Here is an 18,382-nt window from a genome sequence, read left to right on the forward strand (position 1 = left end):
GAAGAATGAAGGTCTCAGGGGATTAGAGTGAGATGAGGGCAAGTAATTAATAATATAATGTACATTTTTGGGTAAACTCTTAAAACCCACCAGTATGTTCTATTTCTGTTTCTGTCGTATTTTAACTATTTGAAAAAAAAAACATTAAAAATATTTTAAAATATATTAATAAAGAACTGAACCCCACAAATGCAAAGAGACCTTCATCATATAACCAAGCCACCAAAACTCCAAATAGACATCATTTGTTAAGCATTAACTCTACATTAATAGTAAGCAGTTTATAAACACAGCTAGATGCTCTATTGTTGACTTATAAGCATGTGTAATGTGCTCAATTTTTGTGTTTTCATACTTTGTTTATAATTCATTTTTCATAACTAAATGAAGTATTGCATTATTTACAAACTGTCTAAGAATAATTGGTGTTTTTTAAGATCATTAAGAATGAGTAAATAAATGATTAAAAAACTATATAAATGAACATTTATACATTTACTATTCAGGCATATAATCAGGGCTAAAAAAAAAAGAAAAAAAAAAAGAAAATCCAATCGGTTCACTCTACACACAGCCCCACTCCTTGGTATCGAGCGCAGGCCCGGCCCTACATTTAGATGTTGTATAATATGAAATAGCAGTAAAAATTATGAAAATTGTTATGAAATAGTTTTTCAGTCATGTAGCCTAATACAAATATTTAGTAACACTGCACAGTGCAATTATTATTTAAATTTATTATATCCATTATTATTAATATTAGTAAAATCTTTTTAAAAAATTTACTTTAGGCTATACTGCTATTTGCTCATGCAAAATTAAACACCAGAAAATATATCGTAGGCCTATATTAAGAGCTAAATTACAGTTAGCATCATAATTAGTTCAATTATGTGCTGTAGGCTATTGATTGACCAACACCCCCTGTATACAGTTTACACACTGCAGGTCTACAGTTCTGATGTGTATTTTGAATTACTTGTTTTAAATGACAGTAAGACATGCTATATTTAGTTTTTATAGTAAAATATACATTATAATCCAGTACAAAGTAAAATAATATTTATTAGTGGCCTATTGGCAGCGTATAGCCGTTAAGCTTATAGTCTAAGCATGTCATTTATTTATTATTAACATAAATTACAAACTAGCATCCTTATGATTTTATTTCGTTTCTGTATATTTTTATCAAACGAAAAATGCAATGATTTATACTTTGGTTTTAATTTTATTAGAAATTTAATAGCCGTTTAGGCAACACTACTTCTACATGTCATTGGCTCTGATTGCGTTTTTTACAGATAACCTATTTACAAAGATTTTTATTAAACAAGTGCACCACCACAAGATATTTTTGTAGGTGTAAAAATCTAAAAAGTATCATTATCATATTCTTGCCTTATTCATCTTTAATATAAATATAAAATTTAACACATTCATTGATTAAACTAGGGATGCTAACGATTACTCGATTGATTTATTGTCGGTAACCCTTTAAAACCGATAGACCTTATCGATGACCGATTAAGCATGGGCATTTAATAAGTTATGCTTTGCTCTTTGAGATGCGTCCACGATTTCACACATTACATAATCAAGTGTGCGCAGTTTAGGCTACGTTACCCTATGGAGTCGTGCACTCTCTTGACTTTGCATATTGGTTATGCACATATTGGTCATACCTATTATGCTCAGATCTCGTTTATCCGCTGGTGCTGCCATTAATCCGCTGGTCAAGTAATCAAAAAGTAGGCTACATGACGTTTAATTATGGGCAGGTTATTAAGACCAAACATTGGTTGTGCAAACTGTATTACGTTCTCTAAAATTTTAAAGTGTTTTAAGCTACATTATCTTTTATAGACTGGCATAGGCCTAAATACGCATCACGGCCAGACATTTATAGTTTATATAAAAACGAGCGTCACCGTCGCATTTGTTCACATGCTTTAAATTAATGCTTTTTGTCTCCCAAAAATAATATAATAAAGAGAACGATAAAATAACATTATTAACCGTTTAACTGTAAACATTTCTGTTCAGAACGATTAAAGTTGATCTTTTTTTTTCGGTTTTCGTTTCTGTTCCTGAAAAATGTCATTTGATTCTGTTTTTCGTTTCCGTTCCTTGAACCGGTTTGGAGCCCTGTATATAATACGTTTTTCTGCATGTTAAATAATGCTTTATTAACTCAACTTCATGTAGTTTTGAGATCTAATCTAAAGTGAGGAATATTGATGCTTTATAAATCCCTTATAAATGACAATTAAAGGCTCAGAATCATTCATTTATTCATTTATTTTCATTTTGGTTTTCTCTCTTTATTAATTCGGTGTCGCAACAGCGGATTGAACCACCAACTTATCCAGCACGTTTTTATGCAGCGGATGCCCTTCCAGCTGCAACCCATCCCTGGGACACATCCATACACATACACACTCATTTACTACGGACCATTTTAGGCTACCCAATTCACCTGTACCGCATGTAGGAGCACCTGGAGGAAACCCACACCAACACAGGGAGAACATGCAAACTTTACACAGAAATGCCAACTGACCCAGCCAGGGCTCGAACCAGCGACCTTCTTGCTGTGAGGTGACAGCACTACCTACTGTGTATCAAATAAACAATAAGTATTTGCAATCATACCTAAACAAATACAATTACTGTAAATTTTAAACATTGCTGAATAACAGGAGTGTCGAAATCAGAGATGTATAGTAACGAAGTAGAACTACTTCACTACTGTACTTAAGTACTAAAAGGCAGTATCTGTACTTTACTGGAGTATTATTTTTTTCTCCTACTTCCACTTTTACTTAAGTACATATTTTCCATGAGTTTGATACTTTTACTCCGATAGATTTTTTATGTGCTGCATCGTTACTCGTTACTAGGGGTGTCAAAATGATTGATATCAGTTCAGTAATAGGTCATAACCGGTTATTACGTGATGACGTCATTTATCTCATATGCGCGATGTCGCAATACTATGGCGAAGGACGGAGGCGCGAGGGCGAGGCGGCACAGCATACCAGCCGCTAGTTTACTATTAGGGAGAAATGTTGTAAAACTTCACCTCTGCCTATCTCTCGCTCTCTCACTTTGGACATTTGACCCGCTAGCCAGTTTGTAAGGTAACTTTTCCTCTCTTCTTAGCTGTTAGGCTGTGGATCCAGACATGAGCGTGTCTCATGTGCAATTAAGTTTTCTCCACTGTGTCTATTACCTGTGATAATCACGTATTCTTCCCGCCATGGCTGAACAGCGCTTATATTTCTAAAGCCCTTTCTGTTGAGGACAATAACCAATCATAGCCGTGTAAGACCGGTCAGCGCTCAATAAGCAGGCGGGATAATATTGACATGAGTTTATTAGCTGTAAATGCTCGTGCTGTCTTCTGTGCATGAGTTTTGTTTGATACATCCAGAAAGAGTGTTTTCTTTGAGCAGGTCAAATTAAGGGCACAGTTCGTATATCTGACTGCTGTATTAAACGACAAAATTTTATTACAAAAAACCCTTTAACTGTCACACCAAGACAAAAGCAATAGAAATTTTTTGATTGCATTTCTTAACTCCTAATGTCGCTAGTTAACACAATCAGTGCATTTTTATTCAACACATCACATTATTTCTAAAATATCAGCCTCTACCAAATGGTTGAGATGTTGGTTTATGGTAAAAGTACCAGAATTAATAAATATACTACAGAAAATATGAACTGTAAGAACAATTTCATTAAAAACATAATAAAAAAAAATTATTACTAAATCATAGCCATAAGCCATAAAATATTTCAGATTTTCAATTAACACAGTAATATACACATTTTCCTGTTTTTTTACAATAAAATCAAAATCAAGTGAATTAGTGAAGCAGGATTTAGTTTGCTTGTTTAGTTTAGTTTCATGAGTGCTTCCAGAAGACAGAACTCCTGTTTATTGTGGTATTAACCAATCAAACTTCAAAACTCCCAAAGTGTGAGTGTGTGTTTGTGTGTGTGTGAGTGAGAGTGAATAATGTGTGAGTAAGAGAAAACAACAGTGTGATTGTACCTGTGTTTGCGTCTGTGTGTGTGTGTGTAACCTATGTAATGTCCCCACAATTCACAAAAATGTGTGTGTGAGAGAGAGATAGAGAGAGAACTGTGTGTGTGAGAGTGTATGAATGTGTGAGAGTGGGGAGAGAGTGTACATTTAGGTGTGTGCATGGCAGTGTGTGTGTGTGTATGAGAGAGAGAGAGAGAGAGAGAGAGTGAGAGTATGTATGTGAGTGAACATGCTGAATTATCTCATCAGTGAAGGGATTTTCTGGTAAAAGGGCCTGACGATGTGAGCTCTTGTACCATATAAACTATTTACAGAGAAAAACAGTATCGTAAGCCCTGTTTCTTTTCGTTCTGCTTAATCAAGTACCCCAAAAAAGATTTTTAAAATAAACAAAACAATTAGTGTATTTTGACTGCTTTCTTTAATAACTACATTACACAATACTTGTACTTTTACTTTCAGTACTTGAGTAGTAAATTTTGAAATAAACTACTTGCAATACTTAAGTACAAAAAATGTTGAATACTTTTGTACTTCCACTTAAGTATGGTGCTTAAAGAGCACTTCTACTTCTACTCAAGTCAATTTTTGATAAAGCACTTGTACTTTTACTTAAGTATGGGTCTCTAGTACTTTATACATCTCTGGTCGAAATACAACATCATTTGATAAAACAACAATATAATAATTTAACAATACATTACGTGTAAAGCAATTTTATATTTAGACAAAATTGCAATGATTTACTTTTCATTTGATACAGTTTCATTTGAGCATCTTGTAATAAGTAGAAATTAATAGTCATTTTTTCCCTGTATATAATGTAACTGAGCCTTATATTGTCATTTATAATGGATTTATAAAGCATGAATAGCCCTCGCTTTAGATTAGATCACAAAACTGCATGAAGTTGAGTTCATAAAGCATTTATTAACATACTAAACAACTTATTATATGCCTGAATAATAAGAATTATCAATGTTATTTTGAATAGTTTATTAATCATTTACTTGCACATTCTGAATTATCTAAAAAAAAAAACACCTACTACTTTTAAATATCTGGTTTGTTAATGATGTATTTTTCATTACTAAATTAAGTATTGCATTATTTACCAAGTATGAAAACAATCATTAAGCACATTATAATTGTGCTTATAAGTCAATAATATTTGTAATTTATATTTATAAATATAATTTATAAACTGCTTACTAATGTCTATTAATGTAGCGTTAATGCTTAACAAACGTTCAACTAACTATTTGCTAATGTTTCATAAATAATTCATTGTGTGCAGTTATTATAGTGTTACCCAACATTTATATATCTTATTAATCAGGCATATAGTAATGGTTACTCTGTCTAATAATAAATGCTTTATTAACTCAACTTCATGCAGTTTTGTGAGCTAATCTAAAGTGAGGACTATTGATGCTTTATAAATCCCTTATAAATGACAATTAAAATCTCAGCTATATTCTACACAGAAAAAAAGAAATAAATTAAAAGGGGGAGTGATTTATAGCTTTATATATATATATACATATATATATATATATGGTGAAGCAGTGGCGCGGTAGGTAGTGCTGTCGCCTCACAGCAAGAAGGTCGCTGGGTCACTGGTTTGAACCTCGGTTCAGTTGGCATTTCTGTGAGAAGTTTGCATGTTCTCCCTGCATTCGTGTGGGTTTCCTCCGGGTGCAAAGGCACAGTCCAAAGACATGCTACAGGTGAATTGGGAAGGCTAAATTGTCCCTTAGTGTATGAGTGTGACAGGCCCATATGACAGGCTGGCCGGAAGGTGTAAAAAAGTCGTTATCATATGGACAAGTCTAAAACTGAAGGCCTTGTTCCAAAAAGAGCCGACCCCGCAATCATACGGGACTAAGGCCAAAGAAGATATATATATATATATTTTTTTCCATTAATTTCAAGATACACAAATGAAACTATCTAATGAAAAATAAATCTTTGCAATCTTATCAAAATATAAAATTACTGTACAGTGCAAACATCACAGAAACACTGAAATGAATCTTGTCATATTGTTAATTGTTGTTTTGAAATGATGTTGTATTTTTATTTTGCAATGTTTAAACTTTACAGAATTTTTTAAATAAGATTGCAAAGATTTATTGTTCATTAGATACTGAGCCTTAAATTGACATTTATAAGGGATTTATCAACTATAAACAGTCCTTAGGTCACAAAACTGCATGAAGTTGTGTTATTATAGCATTTACTAACACACATGGTTACAATTACTATATGCCTGAATATAACATGTATAAATGCTCATTTGAATAGTTTATTAATCATTTAATAACTCATTCTGAATTATCTTAAAAACCACCAACTACTCTTATATACAAATAGTTTGTAAATAATGCAATACATAATATAGTAATGAAAAATGAATCAGTAACAAAGCATGAAAATACAATTAAGTCAAGTCAAGAATACAGCGTTTGAAGCTGTATTTATAAACTGCTTCCTAAAGTCTATTAATGTAGAGTTAGTGCTAAACTAATGATGTATAGTGTATACTTACTATAAAAGTGTTATTCAGATTTTTTATCTAAAGAGCCGAGATTCAGTTTTTAATATAAAAATCCAAAGCTGACCAATCTCTGGTTTTTAGAGCCAATGGTTCAGCTTTCACCACAGCATGTACTTCCTGTTTGCTCCAGGATCTTCTCTTTATGGGACCTATGGGTGGTTAAAATATAAAAAAGTGGTTTTAGTTGCATAAATGTTCAGTCATTTTTACAACATGTGCTGTTATGTTAGTTTAATATTGTGATAGAAAATGCTAGAAAAATATGTCTTGCCTATTATTAAAAATACTTAAGATGGAGATGGATTTAAAAATACTTCCTAATAACTCCAAAACTGGTTAATGGGGTTACACTTTATTCCATAGTCCAGTTTAGACATTCTTCTAACTATGCGTAACTCTGCAACTACGTTAATTATCTCACCGTAAAGTATTATGTATTAGAGTATTTCAATAAGACTAACGCTCATCTGATTATCAGTAGAGTATTAGCAGACTGTTAGCTCAAGTTTAGCTCAAAACACTACACTGTAACAGATATCTGTTCATTACCAGTTCCTGTATTTTGTGATTTACAAGTGTTTTTTTTTTTTGTTTGTTTTTTTGTGGTGGTGAATTGCATTATGGGATGTTGATCTCTGCTCTGTGCACTTTTGATGTTGAAAATTCAACTCTACAGTTTAACAAAGTGACTTTTACTGACATTTTAGTAGTTTGAAATAATATAATGTATAAGAAATAATATATAGAGATAAATAAGTCTTTAGAATAACAGAAAATGTACCGGCAGTTTATTACAAGGTTTCTGTAGCATAATATACAACAACAACCCAAACAAAAAGTCACTTTTTTTTACTTTTTAAGATTAAAAGTTGTTGGAAGAAAGATCAAGATCCCATAATGCAATTCAAAAGCAGAAACAAACAGATTTCATAAAAACAAATTATGAAAAACTGCTAATTTAATTATTCTTACTTATTTTTATTAATTTTAGAGTGTAGAGTATTAGCTGACAGTTAAGGTTACCTCAATAAAACCAACTCTCATTGGTCTCAGTAAATAGTACAGCAGACTGTTAGGTTACGCTCAAAATTAGTACAATATGACTAATTCTTATATAAATTTAGTAGAGCATTAGCAGTGTTGATTCTAACAGACAGTCTAATACTGTTAGTTGACAAGTAGTTGCAGTTACTTGTAGTTAGTAGTAGTAGTAAAGTAAATTATCAAAATAAAGTGTAACCAGATATGCAATTAGTATATTTTTCCAAAGTATTTAGCAATATTGTTTAACTAACATGAAATGAGACATCAAGTGCAACTGTACTGAAATCATCATGGAAGTAATGTGCTTCTGTCCTGTTTTACCCTACATGTTATGTAAATGAGCTTGTGCATTTGGACTTGTACAATAAAACAAGTCAGTCACAAATTAACTTTAATGATCATACCTCTCTTTTTTGTGAATGCTGGGTCTGCATCACTATCTTCACAGACACTGTACCATGGTGATGATACTTGAGGGGACTCTGAAAGTAAAAATCAAGTCTGAGAGTTGACTTCTCTGCATAAAGCTTACCAAAATATTTATTTGATTTTGTGTTGTTCTTTTTAATGGGTAAAAGCGTGTGATGGTAGCTTAAAAATAGTTTTCAAACATAGCACATACATATCATGATAAAAATAAACATTCTGAAAAAAGAAAAAATCTGATTAGAAAAATAAATAATATTTTTACCTTTTAGATTGGACTTCACCTCCTCCAAAATCACGATCCACTGTAACTTTCTCTGAATGTAAAAACCCACACAAAAATACATCATTTAAAACAATATGGTATATGTTTGCAAATACAAATGTGTATATAACATCCAGAAAATCTGGCACTGTATTACATGTTTGTGTGTAAACCCACGATTTGATCAAGATTCCCCCCTTTAAAATCTGCTGAGCGTCTGTTTTCAAGTCCCAGAAAAACTGAGTTGTGGGAACAGAGCAGTTCTCTTCTGCAGTCATACAGTCATAACACACACATACATATGAAGAGTTCGGTTGCAAAATGCGATAAACGGCATTTTTTGACATTTGGATTTTATTATTGGAAATCACTGTTCAGATGTACCTTAATCTATGTGTCAATTGCTGCCATTAATAACATTTAAGAATGCACATTTTAGGCCAAGTACAAAACGTATTTTTTTTCACAAAACGCAATATCCGTCAGACCAGTTTCTTTACAAAGTGCGATATAACAGTTAGAGAGCGTTCAGGATGCGGCGCGAGCTCAGCATCCCCTGGGAAGAGAGTCATCGCCGGTGAAGTGCTCAGAGTTTGCTCATTGATTTAGCGATAGAAGATGAAGTCTTCAACTTCACAAAAAATTATAAAAAGGCCACAAAAGTGGACCAGAATAAGATACTTCTGCGTCAACAATACACAAATGCAGCAGGGAACGAGTCTCCGCTGATGTCAAGAGAAGGCCTAGGAGCGCCTTTTTTCCTACTCCCCATCACAAGATACCTGTCTGCAAGTGTTCTTTATAAGTTTATTTTTTAAATAATTTCTTAAATGTAGCTGAGTAGCCTATCTGAAGATTTATTTATGTGGTTGCACCTATTATTTAAAATTAATTCTTGTTGTTGTTGATTTATTACAAAGGAACTTAAAGGGCACATGTTGTTATGGAGAAAACGGTTTAGCTTTTTCACAACCAAATAAATAAGCTATTATTATTATTACAGTGAAATAATTCATTAAATATGACATAGCGAGGCAAGTTTGTGTCACGGACTCAGCTCCGCCCGCTCTAATCATACAGGTTTGGTTTTCTGCAGCGGTGTGGAAGGAGCCGCCCCCCACTCTTTCTGTACCAAGCTAAAGGTCATTTATCTAACTAACTTAATCTTACTTATCAAACAAAACATTGATTCACTAGCTTTTGGTAATGGTATTAATGTAGTATAATATAGCCTAAGGTGGATGTAGCGTTTTGCAAAAAAAAAAAAAAAAAAGTTATGTTATGTTATGTTGTGTACATTCTGGCCAAATCTAACTTAGAATCTTATTATTATTAATCAATCTTTGCATATATTATTCCATGTTTGACAATGTGGGTTGGATTAATATGTAGCATTTTGGCATGTCTTTTTTTACTTAATTATAGACATAAAATTAAATAAAAAATATCCTGGATTTGAAAATATTGTGTTCCTGGCCTTCACTGAGCTCAAGTTATAGTTTAATGTACAAAAATTGTGAATGAACTTGACTGTTGATGTCCTGAAAAATAATGTCAAAATTACCAACATTTTTTTAAATGGATATATCTCGTTCTGCAATGAAACTCTTTATATACAGTTGAAGTCAGAATTATTAGCCCCCCTGAATTATTAGACAGCTTGTTTATTATTTCCCCAATTTCTGTTTAACGGAGAGAAGATTTTTTTCAACACATTTCTAAACATAATAGTTTTAATAACTATTTCTAATAATCATTTCTAATAATGGACTTATTTTCTCTTTGCCATGACGACAGTAAATAATATTAGACTAGATATTCTTTAAGACACTTCTATACAGCTTAAAGTGAAATTTAAAGGCTTCACTAGGGTAATTAGGTTAACTAGACAGGTTAGGGTAATTAGTCAAGTTATTGTATAATGATGGTTATATGAAATGATATATATATATATGAAAGTATATACAGTTGAAGTCAGCCCACCTTTTTAAAACTTTTTTACAAATATTTCCCAAATGATGTGTAACAGAGCAGGGAATTTTTTCATAGTATTTCTGATAATATTTTTTTCTTCTGGAGAAAGTCTTATTTGTTTTATTTCAGCTAGAATAAAAGCAGTTTTAATTTTTTATGAACCATTTTAAGGTCAATATTATTATCCCTCCAATAACTTGCCTAGTTACCCTAATTAACTTAGTGAAGCCTTTAAATGTCACTTTAAGCTGTATAGAAGTGTCTTGAAAAATATCTAGTCAAATAATTTTTACTGTCATCATGGCAAAGAGAAAATAAATCAGTTATTAGAGATGAGTTATTAACACTGTTATGATTAGAAATGTGTTTAAAAAATCTGCTTTCCATTAAACAGAAATTTAGCACAAGAAATAAACAAGGGGGCTAATAATTCTGACTTCAACTGTATATAATTAAAAATATATATTTTATATATAATTTTATAAATATTTTATAAAAAATATTTTATATATTTTTATATATAATTTATAATTTTTATTTTGAAAAATATAATTTAGACAGTAGTACTCAAGGGTCCAGGGGTCTGTTCTTCGGACCTCGCTTAAATAATCTAAGAATATATTACAGATCCTGGATCTTTTAATCTTGATAACTCATCTTAGGCTAATTTGGTTCTTCAAAAAAGTTTGCGAATCAGATTAAACTGATCTGAGAGGTGTTGTGACTGTGTGTTGTGACAGATCTATCGATCCTCAAAATCATTATCAGCAATACAACGATTGGCTGACGGCACAGCAGCTTGATGACATCTGATTAATGCACAGTTATCAAAATTACATGAAATCCGTAGTAAACGGTTCGTTGAATCTGATATGCAATAACAGAGTTGTGAGTTACGTGCTGGAGCAGAGCAGTTCTCTTCCTCTGTCATATGGTCATCCTTCAATAAAAGCTGAATATAAAAAATATATATTAGTTAGACAGCAGTACTCAAGGGTCGTGGTCCCCACTATGTCAGACCGTACTGTGTGTGTATTGAGGACTAAGTGTGTTTCACAGCTTCTCTAACATGCCTCTGGTCCCCACAATGTCAGTGCATATGTTCACCAATTAGGACACACACTCTGTTTCATTTCTATATTTTGATTAAGTTAAATAATTACAATTAAATACACCACTACTACAACAACAACTACTATTACTACTACAACTAATAATATTAATAATAATAATATAATAATAATAATAATTGTTATTATTATTATTATACACACACCTCATCAGAGTTGTGGGTCTCCTACTGGAGCAGAGCAGTTCTCTTCCTCTGTCATATGGTCATCCTTCCATCCTTCAATAAAAGCTGAATAATAAAAAAAAATATATATATATATTAGTTAGACAGTAGTACTCAAGGGTCCCGGTCCCCACTACGTCAGACCTTACTGTGTGTATTCAGGACTAAGTGTGTTTCACAGTTTCTCTAACATGCCTCTGGTACATGCCTCTGGTCCCCACAATGTTACACTAGTGCATACATTCATACATTAGGACACACACTCTGTTTCATTTCTATATTTTGATTAAGTTAAATAATTACAATTAAATGCACTACTACTACTACATCAACAACTACTACAACTACTACTACTAATAAAAATAATAACAACAACATTAAACACACCTCATCAGAGAGTTGTGGGTCACGTACTGGAGCAGAGCAGTTCTCTCCTTCTGTCATACGGTCATACTTCAGCAAAGCTGAATAAAAAAAATAAAAAAAAATATATTAGTTAGACAGCAGTACTCAAGGGTCCCGGTCCCCACTATGTCAGACCTTACTGTGTGTATTCAGGACTAAGTGTGTTTCACAGCTTCTCTAACATGCCTCTGGTCCCCACAATTTTACACTAGTGCATGGGTTCACCAATTAGGACACACACTCTATTTCATTTCTAGATTTTGATTAAGAAAATAATTACAATTAAATGCACTACTACTACAACAACAACTACTACTACTACTACTACTACTACTACTACTAATAAAAATAACAACAACATTAAACACACCTTATCAGAGTTGTGGGTCACGTACTGGAGCAGAGCAGTTCTCTTCCTCTGTCATATGGTCATCCTTCAATATAAGCTGAAAATAAAAAAATTTATATTAGTTAGACAGTAGTACTCAAGGGTTCCGGTCCCCACTATGTCAGACCGTACTGAGTGTGTATTCAGGACTAAGTGTGTTTCACAGTTTCTCTAACATGCCTCTGGTCCCCACAATGTTACACTAGTGCATACGTTCACCAATTAGGACACACACTTCTACTTCTACTACTACTAATAATAATTATTATTATTATTAAATTTAAACACACCTCATCAGAGGGTTGTGGGTCTCCTACTGGAGCAGAGCAGTTCTCTTCTTCTCGTCAATATAAAAAACACAAAATAATAATTAGACAGTAGTACTCAGGGCTCCTGGTCCCCACTATGTCAGACCGTACTGTGTGTGTATTGAGGACTAAGTGTGTTTCACAGCTTCTCTAACATGCCTCTGGTCCCCACAATGTTACACTATTGCATATGTTCATAAATTAGGACACACACTAAGTTAAATAATTACAATTAAATGCACTACTACAGCAACAACATCTACTACTACTACTACTACTACTAATAATAATAATACTAATAAACAAACCTCATCAGAGAGTTGTCGGAGCAGTTTTCTTCTGCAGTCATATGGGCATCCTTCAATGAAAGCTATTTAAAAACAGCTTTGTTATATAAGTCATGTCATGACTATAAAGCTTTCATGACAGTCTTATGAACCCCCCTTTAAAGTAAAGCATTACCCAATTAATTAAACTTTTTTACCCATTAAGACAAGAAGAAGATATTAAGAGATTGATTTCATTATCTCTTATGGATGATGCAAACTCTTTATTTTTGAACAGATTTACCCTTAATCTATATTAACATTAAAAAACTCTTAGCTTTGCTGAATGTATTAAGGATTAATGTATTAAGTAATCAAAATGTCAAACCTTTCTCCAAGGCCAATCACATGCGCCATAGTCAAACGTTATTTCCTCTCCAAAGAAAATATCCCTGATTGCAAAAAGGCACAAATGAGGTTTTCTCTGAACAACGATCTTACTGACAGTGCAGTTAGGGTGCAGATCGTCCTCATGATCGGCATCAATGCTGCAAAACTAAGAGAAAAGAGCAAGCAACATTTTAATTATGCCCTCTCATAGCAATAAAAAGCTAAACTATGGCATGAATACAAACACAATGAATATAATATATACATGTACATTTGAATGGGGAAAACACTTAACCACCTGTTCCCCTTCGGTTGGGGAACTTCAGTGCCATGAATGGGAGGATTCGGATCAGAAGCCGCTTATCTGGAGAGTATTGAACGGGCCAATGAATGAAATTAATTGGCAGCGTAAGCTTGCGCAGGTGTGCGACATCTGCAATTATCTCAGCATATAAGCACACCTGAAGCCAGCAGACGCCATCCTTTTCGCTTCAGATCCTTTCTGAGTGAGTCGATGAGGGTTCCTCTTGCTGATCAGCACTTCAGAGCGAACGAGTGTGTCTCCCGGTCCAGAGTGGGTCTTCGCGGTGGCAGACGGTCGAGCTGGGTTACTCCCTTGCCTGCGGTCCTTTGGGTCCGGTCCTCCAGAGCGGTGCGTATAGTTGCAACTTTCCTAAAAGAGCAACACAGTCGTGCAGCACGTCCTTTTCAGGATGGCGCTCCGACTGTGCGTTTCTGGATGCGGGGGTTTCCTGTCTCCGGATGATGGACACGATCACTGCATTGCATGTTTGGGGGTCCAGCATGTTAATGCGGTGCTCGCGGGCGGTTCATGTCGTCATTGCGATGCCATGACCGTTGCACAGCTAAGATCGCGGCTAACTTTCGCAAGAGAGCGAGCCACCCCAGTTGCCTCCTGTTCTAAAAAAGCAGCGGGCGCTCGGGCAGATCTGAGGGTTTCAGCGGGAGCTAATCCGCCGCCCACGGGCTCGCGGACCTCTCGCTCCTCACGGCGCTCCACCCAAGCTTCGGGTGGTGAGAGTGATCCGTCTAACCAGATGGTAGCTCTCACACTCGCTGACACCGGAGATCAGATGTCCTCCGCGGCATCGGAGGGTGGGCTTTCACTGTCCGACGAAGATCCGGACCCGCTCGCCCCCTCCGGGCAGGTGAGCGCTGTCAAATCGGATCCTGAAGCGGACATGTTAGCCGTGCTTTCCCGGGCTGCTTCGGCCGTGGGGTTGGAGATGGTTTATCCCCCAGCTCCGCGGCCGGACCGACTAGATGGGTGCTACGTAGAGGACCAGAAGGCGAAGCCTTCGAAGCCTCTCGTCCCCTTCTTCCCGGAAGTGCACAGTAGGCTCACGCAGTCCTGGAGGGCACCTTTCTCTGCCCGTGCTGCGAGTGCCTCCGCCCTCACCGCCCTTGACGGCGGAGCTGCCAGGGGGTATGAGGCGATCCCGTCAGTGGAGCGCGCTATCGCGGTCAATCTTTGTCCGCGCGGCGCCTCTACGTGGCGGGGTTTGCCCCGCCTCCCGTCCAAAGCCTGTAGGTTGTCTGCCTCCCTCGGAGCCAGAGCTTATAAGGCTGCGGGCCAGGCTGCTTCTGCTTTGCACGCGATGGCCACCTACCAGCGCTACCAAGCGCAGGCGCTGGCCGAGCTGCACGAGGGCGGGTCCAACCCAAGCTTATTACATGAGCTGCGCACCGCGACCGACTATGCTCTTCGGACTACTAAGTCCGCCGCGTGTGCGCTGGGGAGGACGATGTCCACACTTGTGGTTCAGGAACGCCACCTCTGGCTAAACCTGGCCGATATGCGCGACGTTGACAAAGTTCGCTTTCTTGACTCGCCCATATCCCAGGCTGGCCTGTTCGGCGACACCGTCGGTGAATTCACCCAGGAATTCAAGGCGGTGAAAGAGCAGTCGGATGCGATGGGCAATGTCATCTATCGGCGTGGCCGTAAGCCCGCTCCGCCCGCCGAGCCATCCACCTCCGCTGTTCCTCGCCGAGGGCGCCCGCCAACGAGTGCTGCCCCGCCCCCGCCTGCGCCTCCGGCCAAGCGGGCGCGGCGTTCACCTCGAAAGCAGGCAGCCCCTCCTGCCCAGGGCGCCGTTAAGTCCGGTAAACGGACCGCGAAGCGTCCCTGAGACAGGCCATCCGGAGAAGAGGAAACTGGCTCTTTCCCCGCTGGAGGGCGGGGCCCCGATAACAACGGTACTTTTCAGTGCCACCAAAACATCAGTAAAAGAGCACTTTTTCCCTTCCCTGGATGTGACTGCACGAGTTCTGCCAGTCCGGGACGCGCTGCCTTCCGGCTCGCAGACTCTACGTGCTTCGCCAGTGGCTCACGAGCGCTGGGGGGACGGTCTCCCTTCCCTCAGCCCTCCAGCCCCCTCTCCGGAGTCAGGGTGCGGAGCCAGAGCGAATCGCTCTCCTCCAGCTTTTCCGCGGGACCCTCGTGCTTCCCGGATCAGCACACCCACTCCGCGCTGCCCCACCGCTGGTACGTCAGCGATTGTAGCGATGACTCCATTAGCGAGGGCTCTGCCTGCCTGGTTAGCGCGGGCCAGCCCCTCGCGGTGGCTCATACGCACAATCAGACTCGGTTACGCGATTCAGTTCGCGAAACGGCCCCCCAAGTTTACGGGCGTGTATTTCTCCAGGGTCAACCCCCTGTCCGCCCCTGTCTTGCGAGAGGAGATTGCTGCCCTCCTGGCGAAGGGTGCAATCGAGCCGGTTCCTCCAGCCGAGATGGAGAGTGGGTTTTACAGCCCATACTTCATCGTACCCAAAAAGAGCGGTGGGTCACGGCCAATCCTAGATCTGCGCGTTTTGAACCGCTGTCTGCACAAGCTGCCGTTCAGAATGCTCACGCAGAGGCGCATTCTCCAATGCGTTCGTCCTCGGGATTGGTTTGCAGCCATAGACCTGAAGGACGCGTATTTCCATGTCTCCATTCTTCCACGCCACCGCCAATTTCTGCGGTTTGCGTTCGAGGGTCGAGCGTGGCAGTACAAGGTCCTCCCCTTCGGGCTCTCTCTGTCTCCGCGGGTCTTCACCAAACTCGCGGAGGGTGCCCTAGCGCCCCTTCGGCTCGCGGGCATTCGCATACTCGGTTATCTCGACGACTGGCTGATTTTAGCCCACTCGCGGGAGCAATTGATTATGCACAGGGACGAGGTGCTTCGGCATCTCCGCCTACTGGGGCTTCAGGTCAACCGAGAAAAGAGCAAACTCGCCCCCGTGCAGAGGATTTCTTTTCTCGGGATGGAGCTGGACTCGATCACCATGGTAGCGCACCTCTCCGAGGAACGCGCTCGCCTGTTGCTGAACTGTCTGAGGGAGCTCGACAGCAACTAGTGGTCCCACTGAAGTTCTTTCAGAGGCTCCTGGGGCATATGGCATCCGCAGCCGCCGTCACGCCGCTCGGGTTGCTCCATATGAGACCACTTCAGCACTGGCTTCACGATCGGGTCCCCAGATGCGCATGGCACGCGGGCACACACCGGGTCTCGGTTACTGCGCTGTGTCGCCGCGCCCTCAGCCCTTGGAACGACCCCTCGTTCCTACAGGCCGGTGTGCCTCTAGGACAGGCGTCCAGCCATGTTGTTGTTTCAACAGACGCTTCCAACACGGGTTGGGGGGCCGTGTGTCGCGGGCATGCGGCTGCGGGCCTCTGGAAGGGTGCCCAGCTGCATTGGCATATCAATCGCCTAGAGCTGTTGGCAGTGTTCCTCGCTCTCCACCGCTTTTTACCGGTGCTGGAGCGGCAACACGTGCTGGTCAGGACGGACAGTACGGCGGCGGCGGCGTATATCAACCGCATGGGGGGTATGCGCTCTCGCCGCATGTCTCAGCTCGCCCGCCGTCTGCTCCTCTGGAGTCACCCGCGGCTGAAATCGCTGCGCGCCATTCACGTCCCAGGCACGCTCAATCGTGCAGCCGATGCGCTCTCACGACAGCTGTTACGCCCTGGAGAATGGAGACTCCACCCCGAGTCTGTTCAGCTGATATGGGCGCGATTCGGGGAGGCCCAGATCGATCTGTTTGCTTCCCCCGAGAACGCTCACTGCCAGTTGTTTTTTTCCCTGACCGAGGGCTCTCTCGGCACGGATGCACTGGCCCACAGCTGGCCTCGGGGCATGCGCAAGTATGCGTTTCCCCCAGTGAGCCTGCTCGCGCAGTTTCTGTGCAAGGTCAGGGAGGACGAGGAACAGGTTCTGCTAGTTGCGCCCCTTTGGCCCAACCGGACCTGGATATCAGAGCTCTCACTCCTCGCGACGGCCCTCCCCTGGCGGATCCCTTTGAGAGAGGACCTACTCTCTCAGGGACAGGGCACCATCTGGCACCCTCGCCCCGATCTTTGGAACCTCCACGTGTGGTCCCTAGACGCGAGGAAGACTTAGGTAACCTACCGACTGCGGTGGTTAATACCATCACTCAGGCTAGAGCCCCCTCCACGAGGCGCGCCTACGCCCTGAAGTGGAGTCTATTCACTGAATGGTGCGTCTCTCACAGAGAAGACCCCCGAAATTGCCAGATTAGTGTTGTGCTCTCTTTCCTTCAAGAGAAGTTGGACAGCAGGCTGTCGCCCTCCACTCTCAAGGTTTACGTGGCCGCCATCTCCGCTTATCATAGCGCGGTAGCTGGCGGCACCGTGGGAAAGCATAACCTGGTCATCCAGTTCCTTAGGGGTGCTAGGCGAATTAATCCATCTCGCCCCCCTCTCATGCCCTCTTGGGATCTCGCCCTCGTTCTCACGAGTCTGCGATCCGATCCCTTTGAGCCACTCGAATCAGTATCTCTAAGATTTCTGTCCCTGAAGACAGCTCTGCTGGTTGCGTTGGCCTCCATCAAGAGGGTCGGGTACCTGGAGGCATTTTCGGTCAGTGACTCGTGCCTGGAATTCGGGCCGGATTACTCTCACGTTATCCTGAGACCCCGCCCCGGTTATGTGCCCAAGGTTCCTACCACCCCCTTTAGAGATCAGGTAGTGAACCTG

The 18,382-nt window shown here is 39.8% G+C and overlaps 1 long non-coding RNA gene across 2 annotated transcripts in view; it reads right to left on the bottom strand.

The window, feature by feature from the left end:
- Window positions 1-18,382, bottom strand: part of LOC141375795 (uncharacterized) — a 56,599-nt gene that overhangs the window by 35,306 nt on the left and 2,911 nt on the right. Inside the window, exons 3-13 of one of the 2 annotated variants that reach the window (XR_012384603.1) lie at window positions 13,373-13,540; window positions 13,027-13,088; window positions 12,701-12,747; window positions 12,393-12,468; window positions 12,005-12,081; window positions 11,600-11,683; window positions 11,221-11,275; window positions 8,350-8,401; window positions 8,063-8,140; window positions 6,606-6,763; window positions 91-125 (exon numbers count right to left, since the gene is read on the bottom strand). This is a non-coding gene — a long non-coding RNA (uncharacterized lncRNA). Of the gene's footprint in view, window positions 1-90; window positions 126-5,975; window positions 6,764-8,062; window positions 8,141-8,349; window positions 8,402-11,220; window positions 11,276-11,599; window positions 11,684-12,004; window positions 12,082-12,392; window positions 12,469-12,700; window positions 12,748-13,026; window positions 13,089-13,372; window positions 13,541-18,382 lie in introns of those variants that run through there. The other variant, XR_012384604.1, reaches the window with a different exon arrangement.

Source organism: Danio rerio, chromosome 8, assembly GCF_049306965.1.
Source record: "Danio rerio strain Tuebingen ecotype United States chromosome 8, GRCz12tu, whole genome shotgun sequence".
Taxonomy (NCBI): Eukaryota; Metazoa; Chordata; class Actinopteri; order Cypriniformes; family Danionidae; genus Danio; species Danio rerio.